The sequence below is a fragment of the Petaurus breviceps genome, unplaced genomic scaffold, assembly GCF_028583685.1.
Source record: "Petaurus breviceps papuanus isolate PSGF00001 unplaced genomic scaffold, PetGlider_PUasm1.0 65, whole genome shotgun sequence".
Lineage (NCBI taxonomy): Eukaryota > Metazoa > Chordata > Mammalia > Diprotodontia > Petauridae > Petaurus > Petaurus breviceps.
In genome coordinates this window covers 3,298,948-3,318,569 of record NW_027186436.1, presented here as the reverse complement: position 1 = coordinate 3,318,569, position 19,622 = coordinate 3,298,948, and positions in this window count along the sequence as shown.

Here is a 19,622-nt window from a genome sequence, read left to right as displayed (position 1 = left end):
AAAAACAAACTCAGGCACATGTATTGACTTTAAAAAAAGGGAGGGAGGAATAAAAGAGAAGAGGAAAAAACAGAAGGAAGAAAGAGGGGAAGGAAGATAAGGAAGGGGAAGAGAATGGGAAAAAGAAAGGAGGAAGGGAGGAAAGAAGAAAAGAGAAAAGAAAGGTGCCTTCTGTTCTCTAGAACAGTGTGGTGTCCAAAATGGAGATGGTGGTCTTGCCCCAAGGGACATATGATCAACCAAATGAAGAGTGGGAAGACAGGGAGAATTCATCCTTATTGCAATAGCCAATTGTGGGGCTTGTCATCAACACAATAATACTTACCCCAGTTTTTTGTAATACTGACACTCATTCCCTCTGCTTTGCAAGCTCCCAACTCACCCCTTCTGAACTGGGTTTTCTCTCTAAGGCAGTTATTACTTAAACTCACATTATCCACAGCGCCTGGGAAGATACCATTGGGCCAGTTTTGCCCTCAATCCCTGTATCCCCAGATGCCTCATGACTGTGACAGGCATTGAAGAGGTAGATTTTGCTTTGGGGTCAGTGACTGGTGAGTAACAGCCCCATCCCTTTTTGTTTCTGTTGGGTCAATCACATAGGATAAGCAGGCATGGATAGATTATGATCTGGATCACATTTTGTTACATAATCCTACTCCCCCCCCCCAAAAAAAAATAAAATAAAAACTATCTTCTCTTCAAACATCCTTCTTACTGCTAAGGGCATCATCATCCCAGGTTTTCACAATATTAATGTCATCTCCAAGTTGTCAATCTCCCCCACCTCCCTTATTCAATCAGTTGTCAAATCTTTTTGGTTCTATTTCCCCTCTGTCACTCTGTCCTGTTTTCTTTATTCATACAGCTGGAGCATGGGGGATGTTAAAAGAGGACCGACTCCTCTGGTGTCAAAACCTGTTCAAGGGTGCTCATCCACCTTTAGTGTCCAACTGGTCACCCTTCTCTCACCTGTGGCTCTAAGAAGTTGATACTCAGCAACCACACCCCAGTAAAACCATCTCAGCAGACAGGCTAAAGTAGGTTGAGGGTAATCGACAAGCCCCAAACACATGGGTGAGCTAGTCTTTCCCACACATGTGAAGACCTCCCCCTGGTGAAATGGACGAATGGCCATGAAGGTGGCTGAAGTAGTCATTGTAAAGTGCTTAGAGCTTGGTCAGAAATCAAAGATACCAAGTTCATCCACTGAATCCTGGGCCATTGCCAGTCATTCTGACTTTTGTCCTGCCAGCGGACTTTGATGACTCTGGAAGAGAAAGCGAGGCTGGCAACTTTGTGCAACTCTGCCTCACTTCAATCCAAGTCCTGTACAAATCAAGACACCATCCTATGATGTCACTGGTCCTCTTCAAAAACGAAAGACAAAGAACAGCAACAAAACATCCATCCAGCACACTAATGCAGCCCTCATCCCCTCTGGCCTGGATGCTTACAGTGTCACTCATCAGCTCAGTCATCTGGCAGTTCCTTAGTGGGTCTATATATTTTTATGTAAATTTTGTAATTTTCATAAGCATTTGTGCAGTAGTGCAGCTATAAGCAAAACTATTGGGAGGAAGTTAAATATTTTTGATTGATAAAAGTGGTCAGAAAAGTTTGTAAACTGCTATTCTAGTTTTCCTCAAGAATTTTCCCCTTGATTTGTGCTTGTCTTCTCAAACTCCCTCTTTTCAGTATCTAGCTCATGGTGAGGAAAGCCCTGGTATAATATCATATTCTAGTTGTTTACCAGGAGACACATTTTTCTGATCTTGAAGATGGGGGAACAGTTTTGGCTCAGGGGTCTTGAGTCTTGTCCTTTCCTTAATACTGTCATGAACTTAGGGCTGGAGGGAGCACTTCCCTCTATTTCCCCCAGGGAAAGAGAGAGTCCTTCCAAGGAGTAATAAATAGGGTTCTCCAATTCAGTTGAAAGGGAATTGGGGCCGGCTGTTTTGTCTTGCTTTGTTTTGGTTCTTTTCAGTGAGTGCAGTTTTGCTGTGTGGGGAGCGACCAACATTTTCTGCAGCTGGTGGAAATTTAGGTTTGTTCCTTCGGAAATGTTCTCTCAGGCTCTCTAGAGTCTCCAGGCAAGAATGATGTTTTGCTTTGTGTATCTAAATGCTTCATGCAAGAATATTAGTTTAGTCCAAAAGAAAAGAGTGGTTGAATCAATTGCTTCTGGAAATAGACCGTTTAACCCATCAGATTTAGAGCTGGAAGGGTTCTTAGATCTCATCTAGCCTCAAACAATTGTTGTGAGGGTGGAGGTCTAAAGTCATGCAAGTTGCAAGCAACACGATTAGAGCCCAGATCCTTTGACTCCAAATCTTAATAATAAGTTAGTATTTATACGACACTTTAAGGTTTGCAAAGAATGTCACATGTATTATCTCATCTGATTCCTCTAACAACCTGGTGAGGTAGGTACAATTATCATCCTCATCTTGTAGACAGGAAATTGAGGCTGGGATCAGTTTTACCCCCCCCCTTTTTTTTTTCCTCTTCCTCTTAGAATTTCTAGTTTCTTCCAAAACTCGACTGGAACACTACTTTCTACATGAAGCCTTCCCCTAGCCCTACGAATCCCATCTTCCAAACAGCTAGTGTATCCTCTGAAATTACATTGTATTTATTTATATGTGCACGTGTTATATTTTCTCCTACCCCACCCTGTAGAATGCAGGATGATTGAGGACAGAAACTATTTCATGCATGCTATTGCAGCCCCAGCACTTTGCCCGTGCCTGGTACATAGGCTCTTACTTTGTTATTGTTTGTCCTTCATTTTTGAAAAGGACCAATGACATGATGGGGAGATGTATTTTTTTTAAATTAATATCTTTATTTAAAGTTTTGAGTCCGAAATTCTCACTCCCCTTTTCCCTCCCTGAAATGGTAAGCAGATAGAGGTTATGTATGTGCAATTATGTATAACATTTCCATATTAGTCATTTTGTTCAAGAATACTTGAATTAAAAAAAGAAAGCTAAAAATAGCATGTTTCAGTCTGTATTCAAACAATATTGGTTCTTTCTCTGGAGGTGGATAGTATGCTTCATCATTAGTCTTTTGGGATTGTCTTGGATCATTGTATTGCTGAGAATAGCTAAGTCATTCATAGTTCTTCATCAAACAATATTGGTATAACTATGTACATTCTCCTGGTTCTATTCACTTCACTACGCATCAGTTTATGTAATTTTTTTCCAGATTTTTCTGAAATCATCCCACCTGTCATTTCTTATAGCACAATAATATTCCATTACAGTCATATACCACAACTTGTTTAGCCATTCCCCAATCAACGGGAATCCCTTTGATTTCCAATTCTTAGTCCCCACAGAAAAAGCTGCTATAAAAGATTTTTGTACAAATAGGTCCTTTCCCTTTTTCTGGATGTATTTGGAACATACACCTAGCAGTGGTATTGTTGGATCAAAGGGATAAGCACTTTGGGTATAGTCCTAAATTGTTTTCCAAAATGGTTGTATCAACTCCACCTGTCGGTGCATTAGTATTCCAGTTTTCCCACATCCCCATCCAACATCCAACATTTTCCTTTTTTTGTCATATTAGTCAATCTGATAGGTGTGAAGTGGTACCTCAGAGTGGGGTGATGTCTTGACTTGCATGTGAATTGGATTTAAGTGAGGCAGAGTTGTAAAAAGTTGTCAGCCCCACTTTCTCTTCCAGAGTTATTAGAGTCTAGTGGCAGGACAAAAGTCAGGATAACTGACAATGGTCCAGGAAGCATTTCCAATATCTAACTAAGCTCTAAGTACTTGCTATCTTCATGGCCAATGGAACAAATTGTTCTCATTAACCCATTCTGCCAGGGGAAGTCTTCACATCATTGGGGGTAGACATGTCCCTAACTTACCCATGGGTTTGGGGCCTGTAGGTCATCTTCAATCTGTATGCAGAGACAGTTTACTGGGATGTGGTCACTTTATATCAAAAGCTCCTTAGAACCACAGGTAAGAGTTGGGTGAAGGTGGACAGCAAAGGTGAGTGGCTCTGAAAAGGACTTGGTATGCCCTCACCGCAAAGGGGCTAGTTCTCCCTGAACACCCCTTACCCCAGACTCTTATTAAATACTTGTTGATTGATTCCATGTCTATGACTTCTATATCTCTCAGACTTAAATTGTTTAAGCATTATGTTTCTTTTACTTTTGTCAATACTTCAAATATTCATGATTTCAAAGGTAGATATCCTCTCTTTGCTGCTACAGATAATAACTGAAATTTAAATATTGTTTTAAGATTTGCAAAGCTCTGTATGTTCTCACTTTATCCTTCCAACTACCTTGTGAGTTAGATGATATTGTGAACCCCCTTTTACAAGGAGTAAATGGAGGTAAGAGAGGTTAATGAGTTTCTCAGGGTTACACAGATAGTGAGACTTGGTACCGGGTTTAGCCTGACTCTTGAGTCCAGTGCTTAGCCCTCCATATCTAAATCCTCAGTCTTTTTGAGTTTTGGGGGCTTAAACATTCATTCTCTGGGGGCCAGCCTTTCAAAGACAGGCCTCTCTGAATTCTAGGTTGGTCCTGGGATGACATATGCAAGTCCATCACTGGGCCCATTCTCAGCCTTCATTGCTGGATAGGCCTACTGAGCTTTTACTCTGCTGGTATAGTCTTGGGAAGTCCAAGGACCTTCATGACAATGAGGCATTGGAGAAGTATGGCAGTAAGAGGAATAATAATTTAAAGAACTCAGTCATGGACACACACATAGGCAGCTTGGGGTAGCATGAGGAGCAATGACCTTAGAATTCGAAGACCTGAGTTTGAGTACTGATTTCAAAACTTGAATAAATGAAAGAATGAAAAAAAAATAAAACATTTTAAATATTTACAATATGACAAGCACTGTGCTAAATGCTGTGAGCATAAAGAGGAAAAAAAGGTGGTCCCTATAGAATACTGAGTTTCTTAACCTCTGTGAGCGTCAGTTTCCTCATCTGGAAAATGAGAGAGGGTTACACTGGGTGGACTGTAAAGTGGACCCTTCCGCCTCTTAAATCCGATGATCACATCTTATGGGTGACACTAGTGGTCATCCCTCCCTCCCAGAGCTGTTGGAAAGAAAATGTTTTGTAATCCATAAAGGGCTAGACAATTGGGAGCTGTTATTTTTATAGAATCCTTTGAAGACTACAAAGAATTTTACCAAAATTATCTCATTTGATGCTCACAAAAACCCTGGAAAATCAGTGGTGCTGAGATTAGCACCCCTATTTTATGTGTGAAGAAGCCGTGCCTCAGATTAGAGGAGCTCTAGTTTACTGAGGACCCCACCGCCAGGAAGGATCAGAGCCTGGAGAGCAGGTCCTCAACCTTCCAATCCTATGTTCTTCTTGTTCCATGTTGCCTCAGAACAGATGACAAGTTGTTGCTTCAAGAAGGAAATCCACCCCACAGTTGAGTCTTTCAAACTTAATTTTGTAAAGTGGGTTAAAGGTCAGTCTTTGCTGAGTACAGAGCTGGCTTTGTGTACATTAAATGTGCTTTCCATGGGATAATTAAACCTTTTGTCTCAGGCCCTACAGGGGCTCTCCATTAGTAACATCCTGGTGCCTATAAGGGACAGGAACTGCTGGAAATGCATGCGTACCTTCTCTGAAATGGCCCGACTCTATGATATTATGCTGCTCCCTTGGACGTGGCATTCTCAATTACTGGGTTTTACTATGGGGACTATATCAAAATGCCTGGATTCTTTCACATTCGGGGGCCCTGTGGGAGACATCCTCCCATTCTATAGCTCTTTGTTGCGCTAATTGAAACAATAATAATAGTGGCTGGCATTTACATGGTCCTTTAAGGGTTACAAAGCCTTTTTATATCCATCACATCATTTGATTCTCAACCACCCAGTGAAGGAGAAAGGCTGGCCGTTATTATCCTTTTTTTACATATGAGGAAACTGAGGCTCAAAGAGATATGAAGTCACATGGCTAATAAGTGTCAGAACTGGAATTGTAAGTCCAGCACTCTTCCTACAATGCCATGCTGTTGAATCACTGATAATAAATTAAAAAAAAAAAACTTACTGTGTGACCTTGAAAAAGCCCTTCTTTTTCTGGGGGTCTCTATTTCTTCATGTGTAAAATGTATTAGTTAAAGCGAAAACAATATGGAATTTTGACATTGAGTCAAATATTGACTCTGTCAATCAAGAATTGTGTGAGTTTGGACAAATCATTTCATTTATTTGGGCCTTGGTTCCCTAATTTATAAAATGAAGGGGCTGGATTAGAGATGATCTCTAATATTCCATAACTTAGCTATTTGGGAGCAGAGAGTTGTGCTTTGTTTTGTTTTGTTTTTGATCTTCAGTGCCTACCCTGGCGCTTTATACAAAGAACTTAATAAATGTTGTCAGCTTGAATTAAGTTGGTGCGCCATTAGGCCTATGCTATACTGGATCCAAGTATTTACTTAACTCTACTTAGTCCCTGCAGTGGTACTGGTGTCTTGCCACTTTCTTTCATCAAACCTTCCCCTCCTACCCACTCCTTCAATACCACACCCTTGGTTCAACTGCATTTCCTGTTGCTCCAGTTTCACTTCTTGGGTTGTTCTGGAAACTCAAATTTCAACTCATGCTTTCCTTCTCACCTCTCAGGGTCCTCAGGGGATTCGATTTGGAAGAGTGGCTTCCCTTGGATGAACACATCCTCCACATTTTCTTCATTTCTCCATTCCTAATGAAGTAAGATTCCATGGACTTTCTCTCTGATGGTTCAGAGCTGTGGTGACCTTGGACCCCCAATTACATGTTACAGATTACATGTTTCTGCCATCCTAGCTAAGTGCAGAGAGGTTCACCCTCCACCAGATGGATTTTTTAAGGGGTGTTAGGCTGGTAATAGCTTCTCATGAAATAATTTCCCAAAGTGTAGAGAGGTTTTCTTTTATATGGGTGAAGGAAGTATTCATTAATAAAGTAATAATTTCTTAAAGTATCAAGAAGGGGAGGAGGAAGGAAGCAAAAAAGGAAGAAAGGAAGGAAGGAAGAGAAATACTCTATGTTATTTTTTGTTTTGGGGAATTTTTTCATATTGACACTTTTTTTTTTTCACATGTGCTCCCAGGGGACCTAGCTGTGCCTAACTCCAGATGTGGTGCTTTTGAAAATGTAGAGGCTTTGGTGAAAGGGAAGAACTGAGTGTCCTGGGGAGAGCTGTGAATTGAGAAAGAAGCCCTCCCAGGCTGTCCTGCTGTATTTCCTTGCCAGGTTTTTCTTCCTATTGGCCCATCATGGCTGTTCCAGTCCCAGATTTCTCTGGACCTGGGCCTGCCACTTAGGGCCACTGAAGAGAAATGTTGAATAAGATAGAATGGTATTGGAGGCAGCAAACTTCAGGCTACCAAAGGCATTTTTTTCTTTACTGAGAGAGACATTTAAACATGATGTTCCATATATATATATATATATGTATATATACACACATACACATATACATACACATGCATATCATATATAATAATCCATGTATATCTATACATACAAATATATACATACACATACTGCACAAACATACATATGTATATTTCAATGCACAAACATATATGTGTGCACACAACACACACATGCACTATGCATGCCAACACATACACTGCATGTATGTAATGTAACGATTCACACTATATACGTACAGTGCATAACACATACACGTGTATGTGGACACACATACACATCTACAATTACACACACATATAACTTGCACATGTTATATAACATATAATATACACACATATGTATGCATATACACATTGACATATATTCACATACATAATTATACATATGTATAAAGGTACACACATACACACATATATATTGCTTAGGTCATAATTCCTAGTAAGTTGTGACAAATGAGATCAATTTTGCAAAACGGGGTCAGACCTATCCGTTGGTGTTAATTTGATGGCTTAGATCACTCCCTCTCTCCTTCTCCCTCATTAGGACAGGAATCATTTCTTGTCTTAACTTTATATGTCCTCCAGGACTTAGCATAGATTGTTCTCTACGTTGTAAGCAATTCATATTTTGGGGGAGAAGAAAAAGGACTTGGATTTAATGTCTTTATTTCTCTGAGTCGCCATTTCCACACATGCACACACACACTATTACTTCACAGAATTGTTATGTTGTAAACCTTAAAGTGTTATAGAAATGGGAACTTTTATAATTTGATACTCCTCCTGTGACCACCACTGCTATCACTACCGCTACCACCATCTCTTCTATACCCTTTTTGATGCCATTGTCACTGAGGGAAGTGCTGTGGTAGAGTAGAATGCTGAATCTGGAGTTAGTGAACTTGGATTCAAATTCCAGTCCAGCCATTTAGTAGCTGGACAAATCACTTTACCTTTGGGTACCTTAGTTTCCTCATCTGTAAAATAAGGATGCTGGACCATATGCCTTCTTTGGTCCCTTCCAATTCTAATTCTATGATACTATGATTCTAAGACAGGACACTGATCTGAGGCAAAATAATACCTTAAATTTATATAATGTTTTACAGTTTGCAAAGCTCTTTACATATATGGTCTCCTTTAAGCCTCCTCTCATCCCTGTGAGGGAGGTAGTAAGATATTATTTTCCTCATTCTATAGTCTCTCCTTTCAGGACTTCAGTTTTCTCAGCAGTATATAAGATGGGTGATCAGGAGAGGTCTGTTCCCTTTCATTTTCCTCCCTTGCACTGTCACATAGCTAGTAAGTATTAGAGATGGCCTCAAACCAAGGTTCCCCCTTGACTACAAGTCTAGGAAATCATGACATGTTCAGTAATGCTTGCACTATTGACTGTAAGACATAGCGGAGAAATCAGCTTTAAGATGATGAAATGAGTGTCAACATCCTTTCAGGACAGCTGGTCAGGAAATAAAAGGACAAGGATGACTCAGGGTGACCACTTGTGGTTGGGTAATGAGGAAGGAGGGCAAAGTTTTTATATCTCTTTTTTCTTTTTTTATATCATTTTCATATCTTTTCTCTGAACACTTATAACTTGGCAGGAGCACAGCTGCAACAACCAGCCCAAGGGGACCACTTCAGATCACCATGGCCGTGTACTGGAGACAGCTTGAACCAGCTTGAGGGCCGATTGTTATATTTTCAATGTGAACATTTATATCTTAGAAATGAGCAAATGCTACATATCTGGGCTTGGTTTATTGTTTTATTGATCATCTAGACTTAAGAAAGTAATGGAAAAATGTTAACCAATAATGCAGATTAAACTTGAAAGTGTGTCATGGGTACTAGAAAGCTTGTTAAACATTTACTGGCACAGCTCTTTTTAGAGAGGAAACACGTTATTGTGGACTTGGGGTCAGGAGACCAAGATGACCATAGACAGGTCACTTTCCTTCTACTATCAGCCTCCCATCTGCAATTCCAGAAATTTCATATTACTGCTGTGTTTATTATACAGTTTGCACAGACCCTCTCTCCTTACCCAAGACTATTAGAACCCTTACCTTCCTTCAAGGATCAGCTCAAATACCTCCTCCTACACAAAGCCTTTGTTGATGACCCAGTTATCAGTGCATTCTCTCTCTCTCTCTTCCCAGTTACCTTGTATTAAGCTATTTAATTATGTCTATTTCCTTTTCCCCCAGTAAAAGGCAAGCCTCTGGAGGATATGGACTATTTAATTTTTATCCTTGTGACCTCACTGTCTAGCACAATTCCATGTACATAGTGAGAGCTTAATAGATATTTGTTGAATTGAATATATTTATTTGACAATTAGGAAAACTGTTGTGAAGCCCACCGTTGATTTCTGGTCACGAGGCAGCAAGTGAGTGCAGGGACCAATACGTTCAGAGTCAGCTCTCTTTTTCTTGCACTGAAACCTCAAGGTTTCAGTCAATGTTGACTGATGGACTGTATGACTCATTTCATGACTTTTTCAGAGATAGTAGAGTTAATGACCTCTCAAGTCTTTTCCAGTTCCAAATCTATAATATAATGATCCTTTGATAACAACATAGACAGGGAGCCCCATGGTGCAGTGGTTATGGTACTTTAAAGTCAGGCGATTGGAAGTTGAATTCTGGTTCTATGCTGCTAACTCTCTAGATGACCTTAAGCCTCCTCTTTCAGAACTCAGTTTCCTTATTTGCATGTGATGGAGCTGATTAGGGGACATCTGTTCCCTCTTCTCCTCCTTTTCTTCTTCTGGATTGGAACCTCCAACAGCTTTGTCTCTAAGCCTGTTCTATAGGATGACCCCCAAAGGCCCCAGTATAGCACATTGGGGGCTGCTCTGATCAGCCCTATTATACTTTTGGATTGGAACCTGTGAGTTCCATCCCTAGGAACATTTGTAGCTATAAGCCTGGGCCCATTCCAACAGATGATGGATCTGCCCTGATTACTCTCATTACATATAAAATCAGGGAGTTGTAATAGCTAGTCTCTAAGGCCTGATCCAGCTTTAAATCTATGATCCAGAGTGTTCATGGAGCAAATGTAGTCACTGACAAATAGCCTGAAGAATAGTGACCTTGAATCTTAATCATTTGCAGTCATTGCCTTTAGTGAGGGGAACATGAAAAAAAATTGGAAAGAGTCTAATTAAACTTGTTAAGGTAAAACCCTGGGGTTACACTAGAGAATTGGCTGCATCTCAAATTTGTACAGCTACTTTCTCCCAAGAGCTTTATGAATGTGAGATCATTTAGCCACAGAAACATAGAAACTTAGGACTGGACCTTAGATGTCAAGTGATCCATCTATACCTGAGACAGGCATCTCTTCGACGTCATCCCTGACAGGTTCTCAGCCATCTGCTTGAAGACCTCTGGAACTGTGGGGGCTCTATCACTTTGAATGGAGATGTAGGAAGCTCACATATAGAATCTGAGGAAGGCACAGAGCTAGGAAAGTATATTGTATCACAGAGCAAGTATGTGAAAAAAGAGCTTGGTGAGCCCTAACAATAGGCTAATTCTAGTAATAATAATAATAGATTTTGTTTACTTAATGCAAAAACGCATGTTTGCAAAGACCTTTACAAATGTTACCTTGATTCAACAGTCTTGGGAGGTAGGTGCTATTATCCCCATTTTACTGAGGCAGATAGATTTTTTTTTTAAGAAATGGGGAAGAGAATAAGAAAGAGAATATCCTGGTTATGGTTATTAGAACATCAACCCCCTCCCTATCGAGGCAGCCTATAATAAAAATCATAGCTTCCATTTAGAGGTTTCAAGTTAATCATATTGGTTCTGCATAACCATGGAATGTGATACATAGTGAAAATATGATTACCTACATTTCAGAGAGGAGGAAACTGGGGTGCAGACCGCCCCATAGGCCCCAAGTGGCAGGGCTGGGGCTCCAGCGAAGGCCTCGGGACTGCAAATCCCGGGCTTTCCACTATGCCTTATTGTCTTTCCATCAGGAAATGCTTTCCTCAGCATATTTCTGTGAGGTATAAATGTTATTTTCATTTTACTGAGGAAGAAACTAAAGAGCATGAGGAGCAGTGATTTGTCTAGGGTCATGTGATATTCCCTGGCCACTCGACTAATGAGCTTATTGCCCTAGATTCTTAGAAAACGTGCAGTTAAGTCCACAGTTGTCAGATACTGGCTATAAAATGGGAAAGGAGAGATTAGGATGACCTTTCATATATATATTTCAATAGCACAGTTCTAACCACATCACTCCCCTATTCAGAAAGCTCAGATAGTTCTCTCCTTACATAAGGATCTCATACAAACTCAGCTGTTTGACTTTTTAAAGCCTTTCACAGTCTGGTACCATATTATCTTTTTAGGCTTAATGCATGGTATTCACCTGCTTCCTTTAAGTCCCAGCTAAAAATCTCATCTTCTGCAAGAAACCTTTCCTAGTCCCCCTCAGTCTTAGTCCTTTCCTTCTGTTGAATATCTACAATTTTACCCTATTTTATACCTGGTTTGTACTTAACTGTTTTCGTGTTCTCTCCCTCATTAGACTGTAAGCTCCTTGAGAACAGGAACTGTCTTTTCTCTTTCTTTGTATTCCTAGGGCTTAGCACATAGTAGGTATTTAATAAAGCCTTGTTGACTGATTGACTGACTATGCCAAACTGACTTCCTTGTTATTTCCTGTCCATGCCATTCCATCTTCTCCCTCTTCACCTTTACACTGCTAACTCTATACCTGTAATTAATTTCCTCATCCCCTCTGCTTTCTAGGATCCCCATAGGATCTTCCTCCAAACCCCTGCTCAGATTCCACCTCCAAGAGTAATCTATATCTCCTTACTTGCCAACACCACCTCCCATCACAAATTACTACATATTCACTTTGTATGTTTTATATTCACTTATGTCCACACATGCCATTTTTTTCTCATTAGGGTATAAACTGCTTAAGAGCAAGGGACTGTAATGGAAATGTAAATTTAAAGATCTTCCCTGCCCCTAGGCTAAAGTGCACCTGGAGCCTGGGGTGGGAGGCTTGTTTTTCAGTAGATACTTTTTGATTGGCCAGTGGGTCCAGAAGGTTGTTACATTTTCTGAGCCAGGAGAAGGCTATATAAACCCTGATGTGAGGCTCTGTTTTGGGGCTCACTTTGAGAAGTGTTCTGTGATTTGATCAGATGAAACTCTGGGAAGCCGTTGTTGAGAGCGCCCGGCTTTGAAAAACCCAGATGTTGATTTGGTATGAATGTAATGGTTGGACAATTTGGAAATCTGTCTACTTGATCTGTTTCTCTGTCTTGATAATTCTGTCTGTATGCTCTGAAGTTCAGGGTGCTGACCTTTTTCCCCTGAATTAGGTAAATGATATATGTTTGACTGATTAAAGTAAGCTTGTTAACCCATTTTGAGTTGCTTTCCTTTATCAAAGCAGATCCAAGAACCTGTGTTGGCAGCAAACCCTGGGGACGCTTGGGGTGTTTGCTGCTACAGGGACCATGATCTTTTGGTTTTCCTATTGCCAGCACCTACCACAATGTCCAGCATATGATAGGCATTAAATAAATACCCTGTTGAATATAATTAACTGTCTCTATAGCTAGAGGACCTGGTGTTCAAAACCCAACTCTGAGGCTAAACTGTGATTTTGAGCAAATGATTTAACTTCCTTGAGTCTCAGGTTTCTCGTCTGTAAAATGTAGGGATTGGACTAGATGTTTTCTAAAGTTCAAGCTCTATCTAGATCTCTGTTTTACTCCTGAAGTAAACAGGTAGGCTTCATAGCAAAGCCAGACCTTGGAGAGCAGGTAAAATCTGCAGCTGCTGATAAGCTATCAATATTCCTGATGAATTAATGATAAAGAAATTCCATAAACCACAAAATCCCTGCATTATCAAATCTATAAGTAATAATTATGATGTATCTATGAATATTTAAATACTTTTAATTTAATTCACTCCTGGCCTATTTGCTACTGCTTCTTTCCTGCAATTTTTTAAAGTGAGAATTTTATTATTATTTTTTAAAAAGATCCCATGAAGATTTACTAAGCTGATTTCAAACATTGTCTCCTAGGGGTACACTGGGGGGAGTATACTTTCTCATTTGATCTTGTTATGGCTTACATAGCGCTTTTCTCACATGATTCTTAGAAAATACCTTTTGATTATTCTCCTACTCTCAGTTTTACAGATGAGGAAGCTGAGGCTTAGAAATAAATGCAAAGTGACTTGGTCATTCCAAAACAGTAGAATTTGAACCTACATCTTCTAATTCTCCAGTACAGGGACCTTTTCACTGTCTCATATGATCCATTGCCAAGACAAGTCAGAAAAATAGAAGTGAATAGAACAGTTCAGGATCTCAAGTAACAGAGACATAGTAACACATTCCTATAATCCATGGATAGGGTGTGTTAGGAGGATGTCTGTGGTTAACAGAAAACACACACACATGCACACGTACACAATGTATGTGAGTAGTCATGTACTTATGTACAGGTATAACCACGTACTGTTAAATTTCTAAGGTAATAATAAAAATAATGATAATGCTAATTAGCATTTATATGACATGTTAGGGTTTGCAAAATGCTTTACAAATATTGTCTCACTTCATCTAAACAACAACATAGGGAAATAGGTATTATTTTTATCTCCATGTTACAGATGAGAAAACTGGGCAGACAGAGGTTAAATTACTTACCCAGGGTCATTTAGTCAGGGATTGTCTGAGGCTGGATTTTATCTCAGGTCTTCCATATTCTATTTCTAGGTCTCTATCCATTGTGCCTCATAACTACATTGGTTAAGTAGAGTTTTGGCATCTTTGAACACCAATCAAAGTAGGTCACTGCCATGCTTGTGGTCGGATATTTTCATCCCAAGAGATGATACCATATACATCTACAGTCTAGGATATTAGCTTTGTTCAGAACTGCCATCTGATTCTGTGTGGGTCGAGGTGTGTAAGACAAGTTCTGTTTCTTACTAAGGAAGAAAAAGGGAAGCTGGGGCTTTTTACAAGGTAAGAAGAGGCCAGAAACTTCTAAAAATACCAATCAAGACTAGAATATATGAAGAGAAACACAGGGACTTGTAGGTTTCCTTTGGTATTATAGTTCTCTACATGTCTACATGTCTCATCTCCCTCTGGGAAATGGATCTAATCTAACTAGCCCTCATCATGGGCATAGGAAATAATGCATTTGTATGGCACTTTAATGTTTGTAAGTATTCTCTCATTTTATCTTTGCAACAACCCTGGGAAATAGGTGCTGTTGCCATTTTACATATGAGAGAACTGAGGCAGACGGAGGTTAAATGACTTATAGAAGGTCATAATTAAAGTTTCTGAGGCTAGACTTGAACTCGGGTCCTACCCAATCTTAAATCTACTTTGATATCTTAAGATGCCTTAAGAAAAAAGAAGAAGAAAGAAAGTCAAAGAAGCTTTGGAATATCACCTTCTCTTTGGTGAGAGACAAAATGGAAAATTCCATGCTCAAAATGCCTTCTTGTATCTGTCCTTGCCACTTGACCAAGCTGTACTTCCAGATTTAGATACCAACTGCTCCTGATGACATAGGGATGGGGATTAATCTTGGGATTAGTATGGAGCTTCCAGGGAAGAATATCCATTAGCAATGCAGGTTGGCACCTTTTCTACAACTTTGAGTCTTAGAGAGTTGCTTAGAATACTAAGAGATTAGGTGACTTACCCTGGGTCACATAGATGGCTCTAGGTCAGAGGTAGGATTTGAACCCAGGCTTTTCTACTTCTGAAGTCAACTTTCTGTACACTTTGCCATCCTGCTTCTTCCCTTATGATGCAATCTTGCTGAATGTTGTCCTTGTGTGTGTGTGTGTGTGTGTGTGTGTATGCACATGTGAGAAGGCATTGCCCATAGCAGCAGTCTCAGGGTCCAATATAAACGAGGCAGAGGAGTTCTCATTCATTCATCAGGAGTATCCAACCAATGGATTAGATTCATTAAACTCCAGGGATATTAGATTCCCATGAGAGCTGGACTTGGATGTAATAGTTATGTTGGGAGAAATGTGCTGGGTTAAAGAAGACGAGAAAATGTGTGGGTAGGTCTGCTATGGCATCAGGAACTATGGTCTCCTGAAGAATCCTGACCAACCTAGAGCCAATTAGATAAATGCCTGAACTTGAGTAATATCTGTAGATCTGAAATATCTTCTTAGCTCTGATGACTGTTTGCAAGGTATCACTTCCTGATCATGCCTCTAATAACAACTTTCATCTCTGAATTGTCTCTCTCTAGTTTCTGCCTTTTACAAACTATGATATTATTGACCCCTTCTATCTTGTACATTGCTATCCCTCTGGTTCAGGCCCTCATCACCTCATGACTGGATTATTGCAACAACCTGCTGGTTGGTCTACGTGCCTCAGGTCTTGCCCCACTCTAGTCCATCCTCCTCCATCCCCCACTCAACTGTCAAATTCCTCATCCTAAAATAAAAGTCTGATCACGTCATCTCTTCTCTTTAATATACTCCTGTGTCTTGCTGCTGCTTCCAGGACCAAACACCATATCCTCTGCTTGGTTTTCAAAGTCCTTTATAACCTAGCCCCTTCCTTCATTTCCAATCTTCTTATGCTTTGCTCTCCTCCATGTACTCTGTGACGGAGTGACACTGGTCTCCTTGTTGTCGCTCACACACAACACTCCTCCTTCCACCTCTGAGCATCCTCACTGGCTTCCATCCATATTTGGACTTCTCTCTTTCCTCATCTCTGCATCTTAGATTTTCAGGATTCGTTTAAATCTCAGCAAAAATTCCACCTTCTGCAGGAAGTCTTTCCTAGTCTTCTTTAGTCTTAGCACCTTCCTTATGAGACTACCACAAATTTATTCTGTATAATATCTTATTTGTTCGTAGCTGTTAGCATGTCATTTCCCTTGTTAGATTGTGAGCTCCTTTAGAGCAGGGATTCTCTCTCTCTGCGTTTTTTTCCCTTTTTAAAATTCCTAGCACTTAGCACAGAACATTCACAGTAGATTCTTAAAAATGATAGTTGAATGACTGATTATTGACTGTCTTTTCCACAGAAACCTTCTGGCTCTTAATTCTATAAATACATTATTGTTTGCATTTAGTTCACTCTCCCTTGCATAGTAGAGATTTATACAGCTTGCTACCTGTTTGACCTTGGGCAAATCACTTAACTTCATTAAGCCTGTTTCCTCATTTGTAAAGTGATGGGTTTGGAATAGCTGACTTCCAAGGACCCTTCCAGCTCTGTTTTTGTGATCCTTCAGCTTCCTCTCCATTACATTGTAAACTTCAGAAGAATAGTTTAACTCAATTTAAGAAACATGTAAAAAAGATTCATAACCTTCTTTGTATCAACTTGACCCCACCTAGCTTATGCTTTGGATGAGTGGTGCTTATGATATGGATGAATGAAAATTTCACCTATAAAACTCCAGAGAAAGAAAGTAACTCAGCATCCCTCAGGTAGATTAAAAGACATAGTCTAGTTCTAGTCACACAACCAATATAAAGGGGCTGCTCCCACCCAAGTGGTAGGGGAATACAGAAAATCTTCTCTTAGAAGCAGGTACCTGGCATCTCCCACATGGATGCCTCTATCTTAGGTGATTTGGAAATTTGCTATTCATTTGTGCTAACAGTGATTCAAAGGGAAGATGCAACAATTCAGTAAAAGAGAAAGATAATCGCACTTGGAGTCAGGTGGCCCAGGAGAAGAGATTCTCTTGTGTAATGGTAATGGAATTTGAAGATCCCCTTGTGGGATGGACTTATTGATGTTATGAGAGGGGGTTGAACAGGGAGGAGCTAGTGCTGTGTATAGGGAAAAGCCCAAGCACAGAGAGGCCAGAAGGAGCAGCATCGTGGAGACAGAGAGAGAGAAAACTGCCTGGAACAAGAATGCCTAGAGAAAGAGCTGTGGGGGCCAGAGTTTCTGAGAGAGAGAGAGAGCTGCCAGATGGAGCAGACTGGGACTTCTGAGGGCCACTCAGAGCTGCCAAGAACTGAGGAGGCATGACTGTGGTGCTGGTATTTTGTCTGTCTGTTTTGATGTTACTTTGTCAGATTTGTTTGTTGATGGAGGCCTCAGACCTTGTTGTTGGGTCTAGGTTGATTTCATAGGCAGAGAGTGAATTGATGAGGATGCTGGCAATGTTTATGAATGTTATTGTGGCTTTGTTAAGTTTTGTCTTCCCAGGAACAGAAACTGCTGAGAACTTGCCTCCGGTCAAGATGAAGAAAAGACCTCTCCTTGGGTACTGAATGCTGTGATGATATTGTAACCTAGTTGTGACCTAGGGGTGGATGGCCTTTGTTCTTTCCACTGCCCCTTGATAGGGTGCTTGGTGGTGACTGATATTATTGTCATTCAGTTGTTATCAAGGGGTGGAAAACTTTTGATCTTTGTACTTTATGACTGACCAAACAAATGTACTTTGTTTATGATTGGAAACTAATCCCCAGTTGAGAAGAGAGAAGACTTTGTGATTGACTAAATGAATGCACCTTGTTTAAAAGAGAACTTTAAGCTTTGTACTTTGTTATTGAATTGAGGACTTACTAAATGATTGAGTTCCACGTGGTGAATGCTGTATTTTGATTTTCTGCAAATGTTTTGCCTTAATTTGTTACTGAATAAATGGAGAGATTACTAAGCTTGTAATCAGAACATTGGAAGCTGCTCATGCTTGGCATTATATCTTGTTATCAATTCTCTATGATCTTGAGCAATTCACTTCCTTTCTCTCAGCCTCATTTTTCCCAACTATAAAATACTGGAGTTGAACTAGATGACCTTGAAGGTAACTTCCAATTCTAATTTCTATGAATCCAGCAAGCTAGTCTGTATCAGTACCAAGATTTGAATTTGGATCTTCAGACTTGAAGACTAGTGTCCTTTCCAGTCTTCAGAGTACTTCACCATTTTACCACCCTTGCCATTCTCTAAGCTTTACTCATTGCCTACTCCAGAGGATGGTATGCTAGTGAATGTTCTTCTATCTGTGATTCCTTTCCCTGCCCCTCTTCATTTCTATTGTAGGTTGAAGTTGCTTTGAAATTTCTCCTGACTGACTTTTTGGAATTCTGGCCACCTGCCCCAAGCTGTCAGCCAATCTTTAGTTCTTTCTATTTGTGCTTTTTTATCAGGAAGTTGCTTTAGTCTCTGCACTCTATTCTTTGTTCCTCACACTGGTGCCTTTTCCTTTAAGGGAAGAACAAGGTTTCCTTAAGATAAGGCTGGTTATGGCTCAAGTGGGATAAACCTGCCACTTTCCACATATACCTTAGTTCTGTTTTAGAAATGCAGAGAGCTGAGACCCAGCTAATTGAATTACTTGTCTGGCATCACAAAGAGTGGTTGTGTTTGGGCTGAGCCCTTTGGTTACCTGTGGTTACCCAGGCGGACGAGAGAAATGGCATTTCCGGTTGTTCTATAGCAATAAACCTGGGAAGATAAGAGAAGGGGAGATCACATCTGCTGGTTATGTCAACATGGGCAAATCTATTACCACCTGGAGCTTCTCTTTCCATAGCCATGAAATGAGGGTGTCTTCCTATTGTAAGGCTCAGATAAGAGCAGCAAGGGCACTTAGGTAGCACAGTGGATAGAGCACCAGGCCTGGAGTTAGGAATACTCATCTACCTGAGTTCAAATCTGGCCTTAGACACTTACTAGCTGTGTGACCCTTAACTGTGGGTCACTTTGCCCTGAGCTGGAGAAGAAAATGGCAAACTACTCTAGTATCTTTGCCAAGAAAATCCCAAATGGGGTCACAAAGAGTTGGACATGATTAAAATGACAACGGGCAATATAAGATGCATGAACATTTGAAAGACCTAAAACCCTTATGTACATTTCTATTATGTTTATTGTTACAACATTGCCCCAAACAGCTTTCATTGAGCTGTTTATCATTGATTATTATTATTATTACTGTTCATTGAATATTATCAAGATGTTACTTTCCTCAGCTCTGTAAGATACCTGTACTACTGACTTTCACAGAATTGTCAAGAGGAAAGTACTTTGTTTCATAATATCAGATTTGAAAAGGACCTTGAAGATCATGTAGTTCAACCTCTTCATTTTAGAGATGAAAGAACTGAGACTTGGGGAGTAGTTGTGACTTGCCTGAGATTACCCAGGT